The 18,980-nt window shown below is 45.4% G+C and overlaps 1 long non-coding RNA gene across 3 annotated transcripts; it reads right to left on the reverse strand.

The window, feature by feature from the left end:
- Positions 1-4,125: 4,125 nt before the first annotated feature.
- On the reverse strand, positions 4,126-16,593 carry LOC121164449. Of its 3 annotated transcripts, none has more exons than XR_005885098.1 (3): positions 15,997-16,593; positions 14,927-14,994; positions 4,126-4,158 (listed from the first exon to the last, which is right to left on the reverse strand). It is a non-coding gene; the product is annotated as an uncharacterized LOC121164449 (long non-coding RNA). The 3 variants fall into 3 exon arrangements; XR_005885099.1 differs by lacking the exon at positions 4,126-4,158 and adding an exon at positions 6,149-6,323; XR_005885097.1 differs by lacking the exon at positions 4,126-4,158 and adding an exon at positions 6,752-6,906.
- Between the last annotated feature and the right edge of the window lie 2,387 nt (positions 16,594-18,980).

Below are 18,980 nucleotides of genomic sequence, written 5' to 3' on the forward strand. Positions count from 1 at the left end.
AATACCCAGAGCAGAACCAAGCCAAAGCCAGGAAACTAGAACCTAATCCAGCATTACCAGCCAGAATCCAAGAACTTGAGCTATCATTTGCTACCTCCCTGGTGGGGTGTGCATTAGCAGGAAGCTGGAATCAGGAGTGGAGCCAGAAATTGAACCCGGACACTCAGAGGTAGAATGGCAGTTGGCCCAAGGGGACACTGCCATGCCAAATCCCTCTCCCTAAGTGTTACTGTAATGTTTGTTTTTTTAGGGGTGGTCAGCAGTGAATAACGGCTCATCCATAGTTCATTGTTTCCTTTTCTTTCTTTTTAAATTTGCACTGTAATGCTGGCTAAAACCTCCGGCACAGCGCCATGTTAGACAGGGTCAGTGGTAGCAGCAGTGCTTGTCATACCTGCACTAACCATGAAGCAGATTCTGAAGGTTTTAGTCAATAGCTTTTCTCCAGCTGTATGGAACACCTCCTCTGAAGTATATCATCATATCAATGTGCCTCTTTCTTTTCCAATCTTTGCCAAAATATGTAGAATAGTCATTGTTTTCTTCCTTATTTAAGATTCAGAGTGACATTTTAGCTCCATAAGATCAACAGTCATGAGAAATAAATATTCAAAGTAATTACTGTTATTTTGGGAAATTCCAATTGCTCATTCCTTTTGCCCTTAGATGTAGGCTGAGTTTAGATCCCAAAGTTGGATCTTGACTGTTAAACAATTGAGTAATTGTTTAACGATTCATGGATGTTATACAGTGAAGATTGTTGCTTTGTGATCCATCTCAGACTTTGCGTGTCTGCAGTCCCTGTAAAAGGCTGGCTGGCTAGACCGGATTATGTGAAAAATCACTGAACTTCCCTTTTCTCTGACTCATTTCCAACCCTGCTCCTCCATTCATCTGTCCTACAATAAGCCTGAACCTATACTCATTATATCTGTCAGTTCTGCGCTCCTGGCTTTGGCAGGGTCCCATCGTAGCTCTTGTAAAAATCATGGAAAATTAAGAAACTTAAATCTGTATTTTGCGGTTGATGCTGTGGCTACACCAAGACTGTGGGGGCGTCATCCCATATGGTGCTGGGTCCAGTCCCAGCTCCTCCACTTCTGATCTGGCTCTCTGCTAATGACTTAGACAAGCAACGAAGGATGACTCAAGTTCTTGGGCATCTACAGAGATGTGGGAGACCTGGAAGAAACTCCTGGCTTTGGATCAGCTCAACTCCAGCTATTGTGCCCTTTTGGGGAATGAACAAGTGGATAGATCTCAATCTCTCTCTCTCTCTCTGTAACTCTGCTTTTCCAAATAAAAATAAATCTTTTTAAAAATCCATCTACCTATGAAACACAAACGATTCTCCTGATCTGTTTGTGAAGTTAGTTCAGTTCTGTGGGCTTACTGTCACTTGACATCATGCACACTACAGTGATGGATGGAAACACACAGGGCTATGCTGAAAATCCACAGATGTACTTGGTAGTTAAGAGCAGACATTACAGGTCTGAAATTCTTTGAAATTTTACAAGAAAGGCACACATTTAACAGAATAAAGTTAGTAAAAAGCATTAAATCAAATTACACAAAGTAATAGTAATACTTATGTATCAGAAGGGATTAAGTGCATTTAATGATCACAGCTGTTATATTAAAATTAAATTGTATTATCTCACAGTGCTGAACTGTGGAATAGTATTTTTTTTTACCTTCATTCAACTTTTGATGATTTAGGTTTCTCTATATGGCTTTTTAAAAAGATTTATTTATTTTTATTGGCAAGTCAGATATACACAGAAGAGGAGAGAGAGAAGAAAATCTCTATCCACTGATTCACTCCCCTGTGGCAGTCATGGCTGGGGCTGAGCCGATCTGAAGCCAGGAGCTAGGAGTCTCTTCTGGGTCTCCCATGAGGGTGCAGGTTCCCAAGGTTTTGAGCCATCCTTGACTGCTTTCCCAGGTCACAAGCAGGGAACTGGATGGGAAGCAGGGCCCGTTGGGACACGAACCGGTACCTATATGAGATCCTGGTGTGTGTAAGGTGAGGACTTTAGCCACTAGGCTGTCGTGCTGGGCCCTCTCTATATGGTTTTATATACAGATTTAAAGAACTGGTCATTTCATTTTTTTTTCCAACAGAAAGAGGAGCATCTATACTAACACCAGTACACAAAAGCTACATAAAGCCAGGAGAACAAAACTGGATGCGCCCATGCGTCTTGTCCAAAGGATCAGGGACCAAAGGGGCTCCAAGTCCTTTCCTCTTGGAACACATCCCCTCCTCTCACTTCCAGTTTCTGTAGAGAGAAGAGGCATTTCCACAGAGATGATGTCTGACACGCAGGTACTCCTTTGGAGAACCAGTGCCTGTGTCCTGATCCCCCATAAAGCTGCGCTGGGCTGGTTCATGAAGGTTTGGGAGAAGGGTCTCTGCATGGCTGAAGCCAGCAGGAGAGAGTCAGGGGCCTTCCTGGCTGACATCACATAGAGGGCTGAAGGAGCCGGATGGAGTTGAAAGGGGTCTCTGCCCTGCCCACCCTGTGTGAGGATGCTGCAGTTCCCTGCAGGAAAAGCTTGTGGCCGGCAGCCAGGTCTACATCAGCTCTTATGAAATGGGGTGGTTTTGTTTTTGTTTTTCACTTCTTTTAAAATGACACAAAAACTTTCATTCCTCTGCAAAATCAGTTTAAGCACCAGTAGACAGAATAGGAAACCAGTAGTCACATAGCAATTGTTTGAGGATCAAATTCCTAGATCCTTGGGTAAAACTTGCAAAAATGAAGGGTATAATATTCATGCAGGGTCTAAAGACTGAAGGGATAAATGATGATTTGTTTAACTAGTTGATAAGAAACAGAAGGGAAAAAGTAAAGTTTGAGGCCAGTGTTGTGCTGCAAGTTAAGCTGGTACCTGTGATGTGGATTTGAGTCCATGGCTGCTCCATTTCTAATCCAATCCCATGATAATGTGCCTGGAGGAAGTGGAAGATGGCCCAAGTGCTTAGGCCCTTGCCACCCACGTGGGAGACCTGTTGGAGTTCCATGACCTTGGCTTTGGCCTGGCCCAGCCTCTGTTGTGTTGACTATTTGGGGAATGAACTAGGAATTGGGAGATTTCTGTCTCTGTCCCTCCCTCTCTCTGTCACTGTGCTTTTCAAATAAATAAGTAAAGCTGAAGCAAACCATCCTCTCTGGGAACTAGACAGACTGCTGTGCTAAAGGCTGAGTTGTCTAGGCCATGACAGCTGGTGGCCTCATCTGAGTCTGCGTTGTTGCTCCTTGCTAATGTCATCTGGTTCCGGTAGTAAACAGTCTTATCTCTGGTGGCAAGGCAGACAGTCTTGACGTTTCCAAATGCCCAGGAAAACTACCTAGTGTCAACATCTGTACCAATCATGGGGTTAATAAAATATGGGAGGAAGCTAATTTTTCAACTAAGCGACCCATTTTCTTAAAAAAAAAAAGTGTTGTAATTATATATAACTATATGAGTACAAACTATGGGGTGCAAAGTGATATAATGATCCATGCATGTAATATGAAATGACTAATTCAAGATACTTGCCATTTCTGACGCCTCAGAATTTTTTTTTAAAGATTTATTTTTATTATTTTTTTTATTGGAAAGGCGGATGTACAGAGAGGAGAGACAGAGAGGAAGATCTTCCGTCCAATGATTCACTCCCCAAGTGAGCGCAACGGGTCGATACTATGCCGATCTGAAGCCAGGAGCCTCTTCCGGGTCTCCCACGCTGGTGCAGTTTCCCAAAGCTTTGGGCTGTTCTCGACTGCTTTCCCAGGCCACAGGCAGGGAGCTGGAAGGGAAGCGGGGCTGCCGGGATTAGAACCGGCGCCCATATGGGATCCCGGGCGTGCAAGGCGAGGACCTTTAACCACTTGCGCCACCGCGCCGGGCCCCAGAATTTTTTTTTTTTTATTATTAATTACGTTGCATTATGTGACACAGTTTCTCATTGGCTCTGGGATTCCCCCATCCCCTCCCCATATCCTCTCCCCATGGTGGATTCCTCCACCTTGTTGCAGTATTGCAGTTCAAATTCAGTCAAGATTCTTTCGTTGCAAGCATATACCAAGCATAGAGTCCAGCATCTTATTGTCCAGGTAAATTCAACAGTTTCCTGGGGAGATCATCTCTGGTCTGATGGCAGAGCTGGCAGAATATCATCTCAATCAATTAGAAGCGACAACATAACATCAACAACAATTTACAACATTATGGAATTAATTGACATGGTATTGAGTAATCCATATGTTATAATAATGCAAGTTCTTAACCACATCCTGTGACTACTTCTTTGACTCTTCAATTGTTGTTTGTACACAGAACTGGCTGCTATATACCTTAAAATGGCTCTAGGGTACTATTTAGCTGTCTCGTGTCTATTTTCATTTTAGCATTCAGCAGTTTACAGTGTTGAAGCTTAATTTTGCTGAACTTGGTAGATTTTAGGATAGTCTAAACTGGCATATAACTCTAACAAGGCATATGTCAACAGTTGAAGTGCAGAACAGTTTTAAGAAGGGTGTGCAGAGAAATCTCCAATACCCTAATGGGGAGTAACTAATCCTTGTATCCTATCTAGTAAGGTATATGTGGATCCACGCTGATCATTTCCTGTTTGGTTCTAAGCTTTCCTTGTTGTTCTCTGTCTATCCCAATTTGTGTGTGTATGTGTGTGTGTGTTTCTCTGTAACTCTGAACTTTCAAATAAAGAAACACATCTTTTACAAAAGTAAGCTTCACATTGGGAGTGTGTAGTTGGTATTATTGCAAGGAGCTACAAAAGTTGATTGCCCTGTGGCTTGGGGTGTGGTTTAACGCAAGAAAGACAGGGAAAGCCAGAGGTGGGAGGAATGAAATTCCTCTGTGGGAGGAATGAAACTCTTTTTATTTTTTTAAAGACTTATTGTATTATTATTATTTTAATTGGAATGTTGGATATACAGAGAGGAAGAGAGACAGAGAGCAAGATCTTCTGTCCATTGATTTACTCCCCAAGTGGCCGTAACAGCCAGAGCTGAGCAAATCTGAAGCTGGGTGCCAGGAGCCTCTTTCAGGTCTCCCACACAGGTGCAGCGTCCCAAGGCTTTGGGCCAGCCTTGACTGCTTTCCCAGGCCACAGGCAGGGAGCTGGATGGGAAGTGGGGGCACTAGGATTAGAACCGGCACCCATATTAGATCCCAGTGTGTGCAAGGCAAGGACATTAGCCACTAGGCTACTGTGCTGGGCTTGGAGGAATGAAATTCTAACACAGATCAGAGTAAAGGACTGTGAGACTCATGAGTACCCAAGTCTGTGATGAGCTTCTGGGAGGTGAGGGGGCTACATGGCTTGTAGGCACCACTGGTGTTGACACTGAGGTGCTGCTTGTTCTTGTGTTGGTGCTGAGTTCTGTCACCTTGAAAAATTAACAATAGAACCTGGTTTTGATGAAACAGCCCAGACTGGCCACCAGGGAAGCTGTCCTGGGAGGTTCTGACACCAACACAATAAGAACCAAACCAAGAAGTGAGAGGACACGTCCCTGACTTAGAAGTAGCCCAGCAAGAAAGAAAGCTTGAGCTGGGCGTTTGGGAGTGGGAACCAGAGGATTGCCTGATTCTCACATAGTCCTGTATTTATGTTCAAGAAGTTCATGGATCAGGCATGTTGTGAGAGAGCTCTGCGTGGATTTCAGCTTGCTTTTTTTTTTAACACCAAAATAAACTTATATTTTAATTGCATTTTCTATAAGCTTTTAAAATCCCTGAGTATAACCTGTTTGGAGAAAGAGGGCACATGTCCCTTCTCCATGGCCCTGAGCTTCAGGGTAGTTTTCTCTGTAATTGAATTCTTTTTTCTTCACTTAATTTCATTTTATCTGAAAGGATGTTGGGGAGAGAGAGAAAGGTGGGGGCGGGGGCAGTGAGAGACAGAGAAAACCCATCTATTAATTCATTCTTTCAATACCTGTAAGAAATGACATGTGGCCTCAGGCCAAGACTAAGTATGAATATATAGAGATATAGAGATATAAATAGAAATATATATCTAGATAGATGGTAGAAAGAAAGATAGATTTATAGGTATATGATAGATAGGTAGGTAGGTGATAGTTAAATACAATTCGGTCATGATTTAAAAAATTTTTTTTCTTTATTTGAAAGGCAGAGCAACACACTCACACAGATATCTTCCATCTGCTGATTCATTCCCTAAGGGTCTACAACAGCTGATCTTGTATTAGGTTGAAACTGGGGAGCCAGGACCTCCATCTTAGTTTCTCATAGCAGAGACCCCAGGACTTGAGTCATCACCTGCTGCCTGTCAGGGTCTGTATTAGGAAATTAAGATCAGAAACAGCAGAACTCAAACTAGGCATGTTCATAAGGGATGTGTCCCAAGCAGCATTTGTGTTTTTATGACTATCATTTGCTCGTTTAGCTGAAAGTCAGAGTTACAGAGAGAGGGTGAAGCGAAGAGAGAGATCTTCAAACTGCTGGTTCACTCCCAAATGGCCACAAAATCCAGGGCTGGGCCAGGCCAAAGCCAGGAGCCTGGAATTTTTCTGGGTCTCCCATGTGGGTACAGGGGCCCAAAGCCTTAGGTCATTTTCTGCTGCTTTGCCAGTCATGTTACTTAGGGAGCTGGATCAGAAATGCAGCAGTTGGGACTGGAACTGGCTCCCACATAGGATGCCAGCACTGCAGGCAGTGGCACCAATTCCCCATGCCCCCAAGCAGTATGTTAGTCATTGCTAATTGCTTGCTGTTCGATTTCGGAAGATGCCTGACTGATATTCAGCTTCCATCCTTATTTTCTTAGTATAGTTTTATGCGACCTGCAGGAGACTTGCATAGGGTCATCAGCCACAGCTTCTGTAGTAGGAATATCCAGTGGCACAGCAGCTTTTATTCCTCTAAGAGGGAGAGGATTGTCTGCTTCCTTCAGGGCCAGATCCCCATTGCCCAGGCCAGGGCCTAGCACATACTGTTTGTTGCAGTAAATGCCCAAGAATACTTCTTGAGTGACACCACAGCTTGATAGGAATTGAAGACTGACCTGGAGTTTGTTGACACAGGGAAATCCTGGAAGAATCCTGGCTGGATTGAGCCTGTTACACCATTTTGCCCAGGGCAGCCTTGTGTACATTTTTGTAGGGCAGGAGGGCAGGGAGTGACACCACCCTGTGACCCACACCTGGTAGTGAGTTGTTGCTGCTGTATGTAGGCAGCCCTTTCATCTGCCCCGGCTCCTCTGCTCCCTGAAGGTGGGGGAACTGGGAAGTCACAGGTGTAGACTTGTTTGTGCAAGGAGAAGCCAAGGTCACGGGATTCTGGGAAGTGAATGCGAAGTGATACCAAGAATTGAACCCAGGGTGATTCAGAGTCTAAAAATGTGTTGTGCAAACAGCCTGGGTGCCCGTCTCCGTCTCCCAGGGAATCTGGTTGGGCTGGACTGCAGCCCAGGAATGCCGGCCCCATGTTCTCACAACAGGCTCCCTAGCAGGGTGCCAAAACCTGCTCTGGTCAGAAATCACTCCAAACTGCCCTCTCTTCTCAGAGATCCCCAGCAGAAAACACTCCTCAACCCCAGCGAGACAGAGAAGGAGAAATAAAAGTTTGATTTTTGTTAGTCACAAACAAGCTGGGAAAGTACACCACCCCCTAGTCCCACACACACACACACACGCACACGCACACACACACACACACACACACACACACCTGGTCTTTGTGTATATACAGCTCACAACACCAGGGACAGGCTCCTTCTTTTCCTAGGAGGTACTTTGCCATCACGGTCATCTACAGCCAATCAACCATGAAGAATGGTGACCAAACCTGCACTTGCATGAAGGTGTGTCCACTCTGTGAAGAGGTGGACAGCAAACCCCCAGCATGCACTGGGCTGGGGTGGAGGTGTTGGCTTCTTTAGGTGAGAGGAGAAATTCCAAAGTCTCCTCACTGGTAGGCTCTCCAATGTGAAACTTTTGCACTTGAACATATCAGTGCTTTGGTGTCACATGTGGCTCCATTCCCTATAGGGGCAGAGGCCGGACCTTGCTCACACCTGCATCTACTTTCCCCAACCTGGTTCATAACAAAGACTCACTCAGTGTTCACAGGCAGGCCAGCTGGAACAAAGCAGGCATCCTGTGCCAGCGACAGGTGTCCCAGCTCAGGAGGTCCAGTGAGGGCAGATGGCTAGGGTGTAAAATCTGTAGCTGAAGCCTTCCCCCTTCAGGTTCCCTTGAAATCTGCTTGCACTACCCAGAAAGATGCATGCCATAGAGGCAAATTGAACATACTCTCTCCCTGCACCCCAAATCTGGGAATCCCAAATTTGAAACACTCCGAAACGGCCATCATTTTGAGTTCTGAAAAGATGCCACAAGTGGAAAATTCCACACTTGACCTCATATGAAGGGTCAAAATCTAAACATAGATGCCCCCCAAAACACTGTATAGATTACCTTCAGCTGATGCGTGTTGGATGTGGTTGAAACACAGAAGAGTTTTGTTTGTTGACTTGAGTCCTGTCTCCAAGATGTCTCACTGTATGTGTGTAAATAGTCTAAAATCTGAAATCTGAAATGGTTTCTACTTCCTCGAATGTTAGATAAGGAATATTTGTCCTGTGCTTGGTGATAAGTGGTTCTGTCGCTGGTCTCTAAGCTAAGTGATTGCTTTCTGGAGGGAATGTTGCTGTTGGCTACCCTGTCTCTTGGGAGAGAGAGATTTCCTGGGCTGCTGTGCCTGAGCCTTGTATCAGAGCTCAGCTTTTCTAGCCACGGATAATTCCAAAGCTGTGGAAGGCACAGTGTCTGCCACAAAGTCTGTCAAAAACTAAATAGCTAAAATGAGAATATGTGCACTGACATGGAATTAACAATGCATGAAGACTTGGGAGCACTGTTTTTGTTTTTATTTTTATTTATTTATTTATTTTTTAATTTGAGAGACATAGACAGAAATAGACACTCAGAGAGAGCAACTGTACACTGATTTACTCTCCAAATGCCTACGATGGTGGGGACTGCACTGGTGCTGAAACTGCACGCTCAATCCAGATCTCCCATGTGGGATGACAGGGACCCGAATACTCACAGGATCTGCCCTGGCAAGGAGCTGGATGAATGTTTCTACATAAATAAATCCCTGCTTGTCATCCCCTCCCACACCCTTGCTGGATCTGTCTATGTAACTCATGTCAGAAGCAGCCTGACTGAAAACCAGGGCATGCAGCGAAGAGCACCTGCTCTTGGATTCCAGCTGGAGGCGTTGAGATGCCAAGCCTGGGTGCAGTAACACTGTGGCAACTGTTTAGGGTAGTGTGGGAGGAGGGAATGGAGGCAGAGAGTGCGTGAGAGACTTGTCATAGTCATAGTCATAGTCTAAGCAAGAGGCCACCATGCTTCCCGTGAGAAAGAAATAGAAGGGAGCTGGGTCAGTTTGGTGGCTCAACAGCCTCTGCGTAATCCTCTGTCTGTCTGCGCCGGTATCCCATATGAGCACTGGTTCTAGTCCCAGCTGTTTCACTTCTGATCCAGCTCCCTGATTATGAGCCAGGAAAGCAGTAGAGGATGGTTCAAGTGCTTGAGTCCCTGCCTTCCTATGGGCAATCTGGTCTTGGCTCCTGGCTCCTGGCTTTGGATTGGCTTAGCTCCAACTGAGCTGTTTGGGGAGTGAACCAGTGGGTGGAATTTCTTGTTGTCTCTCCTTCTCTCTGTATATCTGCCTTTTCAATAAAAATAAATCTTAAAAAAATAAATAAATGAAAAGGAGGGCCACTGTGGTTGGTCTCATCCTGAAACAATTAGGATTACTCACCTAGTATAAGATGGAAAGATGAGAGTTGTGCTATAATAAAGAGAGGATGTCTCCCCAAACAAAAACAAAAACAAACCAAAACCAAAACAAACAGACAAAAAAAACAATCAAAACCCAGAACCCCAAGCTAAGAAGGAATTCTCTATATTGCTGAAGGCTGCTGCCCTGTTTGGAGGTCTATTAGACTGAGAGCATGTTTAGATTCCCCATGGCAACATCTAGTTCATGGGATGATGGATGAGTCGGACTGGTATACTCTGGCATTAACAAGCATCTCAGGGCATACCAAGGAAGCCATCGCCCTTATTCCCCAGAATTATTGAATCTGGTCTTGAGTTCCCCTCCCAGGGTTGAATCTATCAACAAGGAAGGGTAGTTAACAACAAAATCCCCTCAAAAACCTAAAACCATTCCTTTATTTGAAAGGCAAAGAGAGATAGGCACGAAGAGATCTCCCTCCCACTGGTTTCATCCTCAAATGTCCATAACAGCTGGGGCTAGGTTGGCCCAAAGAAGGAATTCCATCCAGGCCTCCCACGTGGGTGGCAGGGACCACTGGAGCTCTCACTTGCTATCCTCCAGGGTATGTTATCAGGAAGCTGGACCCAGAGCTGGCACTAAACTCAAACACTCTTGATATGGAGTATGGGTGACTCTGGGTTTAACCCTGGGGCCAAACACCTGCCCCTCTTGATACAAATTTTTTATTTTCAAAAGTTGCTAGCACTTATTTTTTTTTTGTAATCATCACACGTTTGTTAGAAAAATATGGGCAATATATGCGCAAAGACGAATAGCCCAGCTGGCTATGAGCAATCACTGATGACATTTTGTCATCTCCTTCCAGTGTTAAAGTGCTTGTGTATGGGGGCAGAGGAAGGAGGAGGAGCTTTGCTATATTTGTTTGGGGGTTGTGTGAGGCTCCATAGCAGACCTGGGCCAGGGGAGCTTTGAGGGTTGCCTTTCAATGGTGAAATGGTAGTGAGGGGAAGGGGAAGAAACAAAGTGTTATGTGGAAGCTACAGAAAAATCACATCAACAACTGAAAGCTCTCCTGAGACCACTAAGAGGGTGACATAGAATACCAGGCAGTGTTTCTTTCTCCAAGGTAGTTTCAGAGTTGCAGTCATCACAGGATAAGAGATTTATGTATGAATGGGTATGTGCTGGAATATTCCATCATAGATCTGTCTGAGAAATAGAGTCTCCAATGAACACTCATGCCTTATTGCATGAAGATTCTGTATCTTGGGATTTTAGTATTCTCTCTTTTCAACACACTTTTAAAAAATGTTGAGTGATCTGTATCTTTTTTTAAAAAGTATTTAATTTATTTGAAAGGCAGATTAACAGAGAAGAGAGACAGAGAGATCTTCCACCTCCTGGTTCACTCCTCAAATGTATGCAATGGCCAGAGCTGAGCCAATCCAAAGCCAGGAGCCAGGAGCTTCCTCTGGGTCTCCCATGTGGGTACAAAGATCCAAGGACTTGGGCCATCTTGTGTGCTTTCCCAAGCCGTAAATAGGGAGCTGGATGAGAACTAGAGCAGCTAGAACCTGAACTGGTGCCCATAGGGATCCTGATGCTTGCAGGGTAAGCATTTAGTTAACTGAGCCATCACACTGAGCCCAACAGAGTTTTTACGACCTAGGAGACAGCAATGTTATCCCATTTATTTTTATCCTGTACACATTTTCTCTTATTTACTACTTGTGAACTTTCCATTGAATTGATTAAGTAAATTTCTGAAACATAGTGGAAGCTAGTACTTAAGAATATAGACCTTTGGGGTCAGTGTTGTGTGGTACAGTGGGTTAAGCTGCCACCTGCAATGTTGGCATCCTATGTGGGCACAGGTTCAGGTCCCAGCTATTCCATTTCTGATCCAGTTCACTGCTGATGACCCTATACTCATTTAGGAGACCTGCAATAAGAGCTTGGCTTCTGCCTTCAGTCTGCCACATCCCCAACCATTTCAGACATTTGGGGCGTGAACTAGAACCTGGTAGAATGAAGAACAGAAAACGAAGAACAAGACAAGCAGCTAGAAGGTAGTGCTTACATAAGATAAGTTAGAATAGATTTGGAAATTGTCCAGCTGGGCTCCACTGCCTGTCTTGGCCCTATGGAACACGGCATGGATTGGAATGTGATTCCACAGGATGCCATATAGACAAAGTCTATTGATTCTCATTCTTAAGGAATCTCCTTGGTTATTATTAGTTATTACAAGATATAATCATGCTAATCATGCTATCATTCTTCATGTTGACTGTGAGAGCTAGTCCCACCTTGGAGATTCTGTTAAGAAGATCTGAGAGGCCTGTGTTCTGGTGTAGCATGTTAAACCACTACTTGGGAGGTCCATGTCTTGTTTCAGAGTGTTGGATGCAGGCTGGGCTGCTCTGCTTCCCACTCAGCTTCCTGCAAAGGAAGCACCTTGGAGGCAGCAGGTGATGACTGACAGCCACAGGCGAGACCAGGGTGGGATTCTAGGTTCCTGGCTTCAGCCTGGGAAAGCCTTGGTCTTCACAGGCATTTGGGGAATGAACAAGCCCATAGAAGATTCTATCTTTCTCTTTGTTTCTATCTTCCTTTCAAATGAATTCCTAGCAAAAGCCTATGAATATCTAAGAGGTTTTGTACTCATGGACAAAATTCAATCATTCTTGGGTTTCTGCAGTTATTTTATTTGAAAATATGTGCCGTCTGCTGTTTAGGGCACACTTATGATACACTCTATTGTTTCTTGGAAGATTTCATATTGTATAAATTGATCAGATCATAATTCTCTCTATCTCATTATACTGAGCCTGCCTTTTTATTGTCATCTGTGATATCTCATGTCAACAACAGAGTGAGTAACATGCCATCAAACATCTCAGCAGCTGGAAATTAACAGCTGGGCGACAAAAGTAATCCTGGAAGAAGGCTTCACTCACAGCTGTTTGTTGTGATTTTTCAGTGGAACAACTTTAAGGACTCTTAAGGGAATGTCAGATTTATAATATTTTTAACTGGAGAAGGAAGTATCATGGAATTGAAAAAAGACTGCGCTGTATCAACTCTTGTATTTTGGGCATTAGATAAATTTGGAATTTTACTTCTTATCTAAAGATGTCTTTGTAAAGAAGGAGGAAGAGACACCTTAAAGTAAAAAAGAAAAAAATCTAGCTGTGAATTTGCCTTAAGATCTTATATTTTGGGGGATAGGCTGGAGGAATACCCTAGAATTTATAACAACTCACTGGAAGTAATGCTCAAGAGACTAGAATCTTCTTAGATGAAAGCTGTCCTGTGAGAATAGACTGAACACTGACAGCCAAGAGAAAAGTCAGATATCTGAATCATTAGCTCTTTTCCCTCCACATGGAAATCGAAATAGCCTCAGGCTGTGTAGGTTTTGGGGGAGAAATCATTGGTGAATCTTTAAGCAGAGACATCCACAATTAATTAGCTATTTGGCTATTGTGGTTCAGGTTATTAATCATGTGCTTTGCTCATTCAAAGCCCTAGGACTGTGGCATTTTATGCATTAGGTGCCCTCCTGGTATATACTGTCCTGGTTGATGGTAGCATATGACACATCATCCCAGTGCTGAGAAACACTCCCCTCTGGCTCTGTCCTCCTTGTGCTACTCCCAGTCCTGCTTCACCGATCTTAGTCCTCTCCTTATTTTAAAATCTGAGCTATGCCTGTCTATGCTGATGTGGCATCTACGTATTTGGACTATATACTTTGGTCATTTCATTGCCCCTTCCTGGCCCAAACCAATGACATTTGTCAAGCTAAGGAAGACACCCAGCCCACACGACTGTCTGTAATGATGGAAAACCACAGTGGCTTCCTAAGCTAGTTCATGTGGTTGTGAGCTTCAGATCCCAAGTCAGGAAGGAGGCCGCTGGAGTGGGGACTGGGTTATGGCCGCTTCCGCTGACCTTAGGAACACAACCAAACTCACAACTCACGCAGTCACCCACAGCATGACCATAGCCGGTGTGTTTTGGCATTTCCAAGTGCCTCTCCTGTAAGAACAGAGCTAGATAGGGCCCGGTGTAGTAGTCTAGTGGCTAACGTCCTCACCTTGCACACCAGGATCCCATATGGGCACTGGTTTGTTTCCCGGCTGCTCCTCTTCCTTTCCAGCTCCCTGCTTGTGGCTTGGGAAGGCAGTCGAGGGTGGCCCAAAGCCTTGGGACCCTGCACCCATGTGGGAGACCCAGAAAAGGCTCCTGGCTCCTGACTTTGGATTGGCTTAGCTCCAGCCATTGCGACCCCTTGGGGAGTGAATCTTCTGCTCTGTCTCTTCTCCTCTCTGTATATCTGACTTTTCAGTAAAAATAAATAAATCTTAAAAAAAACACAATAGAGCTGGATAAGAAAGCAGCAGAAGTGTGGGAAGAAACATTTTGATCTGGAGACAGACTAAGAAAAAATTCTAAAGCTATCTGAGAAATAAATCCCCGAATGAGAAAATGGCAAAATTTAGCTAGAAATCAAGGAAATTTGTGACTGAAAACAACAGCAACAGCCACGACAAAAACCCTTATGTGGATTAATGTGTGCTTTGGATGCACAGATATGTAACACTCAAAAATGTTCAACAGGAAAGAAAAGCTAGCTGGGCATCAGTACCATGGTGATCCAGCACCCAGGAAAGCAGCACAAGATAGCCCAAGTGTTATGTTCCTACTAGCCCTGTGGGAGGCCTGGATGCAGTTCCAGGCTCCTGACTTCAGCCTGGCCCTGTCTGGTTGCTGCAGCCATTTTGGGCATAAGCCATAAGATAGACAACTCCTCTTTCCCTATCTCTCTGTCCTTTCTCTCCCTTCGTTCCCCTTCCCTTCCTTTCCCTTCCCATCCCTTCTCTCTCCTCCCTGTGCCTCTCTGCTTTCAAATGAATTTTTCAAGAACAAAATGAATAAAGTAAGCATCCTTCCCACATCACAATAACTGGTGTTACAGGAGAATTTTGCTGTTGCTCCCATTTCTTCTTCTTCTACCTCTCCCTCTTCTTTCCCCTACTGCAGTAGTCTATCAACTAACACAGAAAAGGGGCTAACCCCGGCCTATTTGAACACCTGCTTCTTGTCATATACTTACAGAACGTGGAGATGCTGAGGTGTCTTCTCAGAGGATCTTGGAGACAGTTTCCTTCAATGGGAGGTCCACTGATTTGGGATAAATGATCAGGGAGTTAGTTCAGGATTGCCAAAGTGGATGTCACAAGGTAATCCTGCCCTCCTGTCTAGCAAAATGCACCCTCTTCCCCAGGATGCATCTGTTTCATCTGTGACCTGGTCGGGGGAATGCCATGAAAACAAGCTATTAGCTCTACGAGGAACTTGAGGGAGTGCCATGTGACTTCCAGGTGGCCTCATGCCTGGAGATGCACTGTCGCAGCATCAAGGAGGAGACCACAGCTGGGAGGGGCTTACTGTGCTTTCCATCCCAGACCACGGCTGGACCAGCTGGCACGTGCTCCCTCTTCCCCACCCTTTCTCCTTTAAATGTGGCCACTGGCCAGTCATGATGGGCATTTCTCATCTATACTCACCTGTGATTATGTATGTGTATATGTGTTTGTTCACTTTCTCACCTTTTAAATACAGTTTTTCTTTTTGCACACTTTATACATGGAACACTTAACATGTTTGTCTTCGTGTATGGCAAGAACCTGGAGTTAAAAATATTAATTCTCCAGCTCTGAACCCACATTGTCCACAGCCCTTGTTCCCTGGATACAGTGCAGGAAGTGCCTGTCTCCCTTCATTGGTTCTGAAATGTGGTCCTCTTTCTCTCCCAGTTCCCAGGGGGAAGACATCTCTCATGGCCTTGTCTTTGCTGTGGCCTCATGCTGGTTCCTAAACCAAGCCCCAAGACGGGGGTGGTGGGGGTATGGGGGATTGGGGGGAGGGAGCTGTGATCTTTGCCCAGGATGAGGGAGGGGGAACCATGGCTATGCTCTTTTAGTGCTGTCCCTGAAGCAACTACACAGCAAGGCCTTGACTACAGAGACACACAGAACATGAGCACATTGTTTCTTGATAGGATGTGTCTGCCCAGAGCATCTCTGAAATGCCAGCACTAATGCTGCCGAAGGAAAGTGCCTGCTGGGTGCTGGGACAGCCACCCTGAGCACTGGAGTGGCTTGTCCTCGGGGCATCACTTACAGTGGCAGATCCAGGTGGGCAAACAGCAGGGAGACAGCGAAGCTGCAGGGCAAGTTCAAAGCCTGCAGATAGGTCCGCGTGGCCAGTGTGGCCAATGTCACGCTTTCATGGCTTCCCTTTTCTCTCGCTCAAAAGCCAGGGGCGGGTAGCAGAGGTTTGGTATGAAGACTCATTTGCACTCAAGTTTCTGGCTGAGGCCAGACCCAAGTGTTTCCAGTTTGTGACTTAGAATTTTCACTTAACTTCTTTTTATAGTTTATTAGTATCTGCAAAGCAGGAAGAAAGAGACAGGCAGACAAAGAGAGACCTTCCTCTTGACACTTCTTGCTGCATTCCAGGGAGCACAAGGGGAAGGAAGCTGGAGCTGGAAGCAGTGTTAGCACTGGATTCCACGCATGCTGTTAGGAGACACAGTGTCTTCAGGAGCATCTAACTGTCAGCCAGATGTCCACCCTCTTCTTACAGAATTATGGGGTGTGGCAGAGGGGAGCAGGGGGAGAGACAGAAAGAGCTGTCAGCCAGATGTCCACCCTCTTCTCACAGAGTTATGGGGTGGAGCGGAGGGGGCGGGGGGAGAGACAGAAGGAGCGATAGAGATTTGCTGTTTCACTCCCCAGACGGCCACAGCCAGGAGCCAGGATCTTCACTTGGTTCTCTCACTGTGGATGCAGAGAGAAAGAGAAAGAGAAAAAGAGAGACACAGAGAGAAAGAAACCGTCCTGTCCGTCCAGGCAAAGAGTTTAATGTCAGGAGAGTCTGTAGAACTGCACCCTTGTGGGAGACAGCCCCGTAACCACTTCCACACAGGGAGAGGAGGTGACTGTGTGAGGGAAATGGCTGCCTGGGGTAATACAGCACTGGGGGTTTATACATTTTATGTGTCGGGGTGGGGCACCAGAAGACAGCGTGTGTCAGCATCTGCACCGGGAGATAAGGCCATGGCTTTTGCAGGGTGTCCTCCCTGGGCAAGTGTCAGCATCTGCATGCTGGGATAAAGCAGCAGCTGCAGGAAGGTGTGGGCCTAGGCAGCAGTTCCAGCGGAGCGGCCAGTAAAGAAGGTGTGCATCGGGGAGTCACTTCTGTGCTACTTAGCCCAACATGAATATAGCTTGTTTGTTTTTCAAGAACATTTTTTTTTTTTTTTTTGCAATTTTTTATTTGAAAGGCATGGCTACAAAGAGAAGGAGAGACAGAGAAATAAGGTCTTCTATCTGCTGGTTCATTCCCCAAATGGCTACAATGGTCAGAATTGAGCCAATCTGAAGCCAGGAGCTAGGACCTTCTTCCTGGCTTCCCATGCAGCTTTGAGCGATCTTCTGCTGCTTTCCTAGGCCATTAACAGGAAGCTGGACAGGAAGTGGAGCAGCCAGGACTCAAACTGGCACCCAGATAAGATGCTGACTCTGTAGGCAGAAGCTTAGCCTTCTACACATGGTGCCATCTTCTAGCTTATTTCTAAATATAAAATACAAAAGAAAACAATACTTACAGTTTATTTCTAAAAGTGTTTTTGATTCTTTGTTTACTTATTTGAAAGGGTGAAAGAGAGAAGGTGGGAGAGAGCTCCCACCAGACGTTTCACTCCCCAAATGTCTATATCAGCTAGAACTGGGTCAGATAGGAGCCGGGAATTCATTCCAGGTCTCCATTGAGAATGTTGGGGACAGAACTGCTTGGGCTATTATCTACTGTTTCCCAGGGTGTGCACATTAGCAGGGAACTACAATTGGAAGCAGAGATGGGGACTTGAATCCAGCAACTCTGTGAAATCTGTCATGGGGTGCAGGCATTCCAACTGGAGTCTTTTTGGTTTTTGAGAAAGAATTGAAGATGAGAAAAAGAGAGATCTGCCACCTGCTGCTTTGCTCCTCAAATAACTGCAACGAGCAGGGCTGGACAAGGCCAAGTCAGGAGTCCAGTGTTCAATCTGTGTCTCCCAAGTACTTGAGCCAGCACCAGCTGCTACCCAGGGTGCACATCAGCAGGGAGCTGGCATGCCCACCCCTGGCAAATCATCAGCGACCTATCTTCCAGTGATGTTTGCCTTAATGCTTTTTGCTTTTATAGAAGTTTAAAATAATTGCAAGAATTCTGTATGTCAATTCTCCAGCATGCTCATTTCCACTTTTTTTTCAGGTGATTAGAATGATTATTAGGGATTATTTTTATAGTATCCATCATAGTGTATTTTATGACACTGACATTTTTTCCACTGCCCCCATTGTATGGTGTTTAGTCTCTTTGCACTTCTTATTGTTGTAAATAATACCATACATAGAAAATACCTTTCCTTACATCTCCAGGACATTTTAATATGGGCTCCTGAAGGATCCTAAAAACGTCTTTCATCATAGGAATTGGCTGCAGACAACGATTAAAGGTTTGAAGGAAAAATGGACTCTTGTTTAATTTCTTGCTAGTTGATCATGTTGCAGCCAGAAACAGCTGAGGCACCTGTTTTGGCTATCTCCCCTGAAAGCTTCTCCTTCCCACACATCACCCTCAAATGCAAGTAGACGGACGTCCGGGGTTAGTCAGCCATCATACGGCTCCTCAATGATTATCTGCTGAAGGAAAAGACAAGCCCGTCTGGAGCATTTGGCTGTGTCCCAGGGAGAAGCAAAGCCAGCTTGCATCCCTGTGCCCTTCAGAGGCTTGCCCTGGTTTTCCAGGTCGTCCCTGTAGGCCAGGGCTAAAGGGTCTTGCTTCCCCCTAGTGGCCGGCATCGGCAGGCGCAGCGCAGCCTGGAAGCCAGGAGCAGCTGTCCTGGGATGACCTCCCCGCGTTGGAGAAAGGAGCCTCTCCCCACATCACAGGCACTCACCTGTGCCCCCGGCCTCAAGCCAAGACTTTAGGGTGTGGGGTTTGTTCCTCCAGGGCTCATTTCTGCATGCACAGGGTTGTGTTTCCTTCCCACCAATGTCAATGACTTGGCACCATCCACATGCACTCTGTTCTGTGTCGGGGCTGGAGGACATAGCACA

The sequence above is a fragment of the Ochotona curzoniae genome, unplaced genomic scaffold (assembly GCF_017591425.1).
Source record: "Ochotona curzoniae isolate NIBS_2020 unplaced genomic scaffold, NIBS_Ocur_1.0 contig_78, whole genome shotgun sequence".
NCBI classification, from domain to species: domain Eukaryota; kingdom Metazoa; phylum Chordata; class Mammalia; order Lagomorpha; family Ochotonidae; genus Ochotona; species Ochotona curzoniae.